Source organism: Hordeum vulgare, chromosome 2H (assembly GCF_904849725.1).
Source record: "Hordeum vulgare subsp. vulgare chromosome 2H, MorexV3_pseudomolecules_assembly, whole genome shotgun sequence".
In the NCBI taxonomy this organism is placed as follows: Eukaryota; Viridiplantae; Streptophyta; class Magnoliopsida; order Poales; family Poaceae; genus Hordeum; species Hordeum vulgare.
In genome coordinates, this window is record NC_058519.1 from 20132573 (window position 1) to 20135543 (window position 2971).

The 2971-nt window shown below is 41.9% G+C and overlaps 1 long non-coding RNA gene across 1 annotated transcript; it reads right to left on the reverse strand.

Annotated features, from left to right (window-relative positions):
- Positions 1-960: 960 nt before the first annotated feature.
- Positions 961-2559, reverse strand: LOC123429277. Its single transcript, XR_006622634.1, has 3 exons — positions 1864-2559; positions 1610-1642; positions 961-1506 (listed from the first exon to the last, which is right to left on the reverse strand). It is a non-coding gene; the product is annotated as an uncharacterized LOC123429277 (long non-coding RNA).
- Between the last annotated feature and the right edge of the window lie 412 nt (positions 2560-2971).

The following is a 2971-nucleotide window of genomic DNA, read 5'->3' on the forward strand; positions in this document are numbered from 1 at the left end:
TTGTGTTAAAAACCGGTGCTAAAGGGTCTGACAGCGGGGCCCCGCAGTTGCTGCAAAAATGAGAAAAACTTTAGCACCGGTTTGTGATACAAACCGGTTCTAAAGGGTCGGTCCACTGGGCCCCCCTCCCTGCAGCAAACGGTCCAAAACCCTTTAGGACCGGTTTGTGTTACAAACCGGTCCTAAAGGCCTTGCGGCCATTTGCTACAGGGAGGGGGCCCAGCGGACAGACCCTTTAGAACCGGTTTATATCCAATCCGGGTCCAATGTGGTTGGCTCAATGCCCTGTTTTCTACTAGTGATTGCGATCAGTTACCTCCACATAGACATTACTGGCTTGGTCTATATCAACTTATCGGCAACAACTCGAGTCAACAGCGTTCGTGTCGTCCCTAGCGTCCATTCCACTCCTGCCGTGACTGCGGGAGAGAATAGAGGAGGGACAAGTAAGACACCAGAAGGGAACGCAGTCACCGCCCTAGGTGCCGACCCAAGAGACGCAGTTGATGATAGCGCGGTGGAGAAGATGACAAAGGCGCAAGACTTCAAATTCAATCGTAATTGTCCGCTTCTCTCCCGCTATGAGTGAGGGGGAATGTTATAATTATGTTTAACAATATCTAGCCATCCCACAATTTCCACAGTACCATGTAAGAATAACTTCATATACCTGGGTTTTTTCTGGTCCGCCTTGGGAACATACGCACAGATGCCAGGGAGTATATATCTTCTCCAAGAAGCAAAGGTAAAATCTAATTAGAAGAATACATGTTTGTAATATGAACACCTAACCTCCTTAATTACTGGATTTGCTTTATAGTGTATGGGTTCTTGTGGTATCCACCGGATGTGTGTATGGCGGCTAAGGTCATCTTGTATGCAGTTATCCACTAACCCAAGAAAAGCCACGAAGCCCCTTCGCCTTTAAAGGGTTGGATTGAGAAATCTACACCATGTATATAAGTTTTGTACCGTTCAGAATTTATCACAAATATTAGCACACATGTATTTCCAAGTATCTACAAATAAGGTCCATAACCAGCCTAATAAAAATGACTAAACTTCCATTCTTTTTTTTGCCAATAGACTAATCTTCCATTATGTACTCACGTTAGTAAGAAAACAACAACTATGCTAAAAAAAACAGCCACACATTTTTACATAAATTTGCAACACTATCAGATTACACTAAAAAAGATCAGCGCGGCAACATGCGCCAGCAATGATCTAGTGTCTTCAGATAATGTTATCTTAACACTGGACTACTAAACCGGGGCATGAGACCTCCCTCCACATCATTAGTAAGACAGTGCTAAACATTTCAAAAGCTTCAGTCCAGCTACTGTCTACTTAATTTGTACATCAAAAGTCCTAAACAGCACCTCCATTATTGATCAGTTTGGATACGGGTTCTTCACATCATTCATCACGTATCCCTAATATTTTCTTGATTCGTTTAATCTGCCTACTTTTAAGAGGATTATAGCATCTTGTTTGTACATCTCCCTGCAATTTAACAAAATGCAAGAAATGAAAATCAGTGGTGCTCCAAAATTAGTTCAAGAGCTTAAATATGGAATTGCACTTTCTTTTCAGAGGCAGGTCTTACCTGGCATGGTTTCCGCAAGTTCCTCCACTTATCCTTAAAAATATATACAAAGATTGGTGTTAGTACGAGACCTAGGACAAATAATTAGAGGGGGTGTCGATTAGACAAAACAGAAGATGGAGAAACAGAAAGTGTGAGACACAACAAATAGTTACGATGGTACCAATCATTATTAATTCATTCAGTGCATGGCAAATATCTTGCAGGTTCCAAGCTGACCAAACATCTCAGAATGTATCACCATACTACTTTACCTTCAGATCCCCTGGAGTTCGAGCCCTTTGAGTTTGATCTGGGTCTGGAAAATATTCCCTCGTTATCATGTGCCATTTTGACTGTCCATATTTTTCAACACCAGCAATCAGTCTATTAACCTCTTCGGGATCCCAATGCCTGGTGGGTCTTCGACCGTCACTTCCCGAAGGTGCATCCCGGGGGCAAGAATTATCCTGTTATTAAAACAACCAACAGAAAATAATTCTTTGGCTGTTTCACCCTGACGAATTAGTAACAGATGGAAATTCTGAATCTCAAAAGAGTGCACACCATATATAAAGCACTAAATACATGTGTGAGTAATTTGTTGAATTTCAACCTGAGAATATATAAAGTTTGATCCTTACCCCGAAGTGGTTACCCAAAAACCAACCCCGGTCCATGCATAGTGGTATTCTTCTCTTCCGAGGACCTCTTCTAGGGAGCTTGCACCACCAATCGATCTCCGGTATGTGCCCTGGATAAATGACACGAATGTGCACTGAACTAGTAGAGTCCATTTGTTTGGCGGGGGAAGTAATTGAGTCAAATGACAAGTGGTGTAATGCAGCATTGCTTCTAGATCATTTACAGTTCATACAGTACCTATCAGTTCATCCAGTTCCCTCTCTGGCAGCATGGTGGCTGGCGCCGGATCGCAAGGCAACATCATCTCATGTACTCCCTCCGTTCCTAAATATAAGTCTTTTAAGCGATTTCACTAGGTGTCTACATACGGAACAAAATGATTGAATGTACACTTTAAAGTATGTCTATATACATCCGTATGTGGTCCATTAATGAAATCTCTACAAAGACTTATATTTAGGAACGGAGGGAGTATGTTAGTAGGCTCTCCTTCATTGGTTCCGAAGTCTGAAATAATGCATAGATATAGATACAGTTGTTTTGTTCTTTACCAAAGTTCAGACACACATTTAAGATCTTGTTTTAATAGCATGGTACCTTCTTCTTCCAACACTTGTTTAAGATCTTCCTCACGCTCAGCTCGAGGTAATTCGATTATACATCGGATCTCCGTGGAAAGTCCAGCGCCCATCTGTGAAGACCGAAATGCATGTTAAATTCGCATCGTGGTTTCGATGA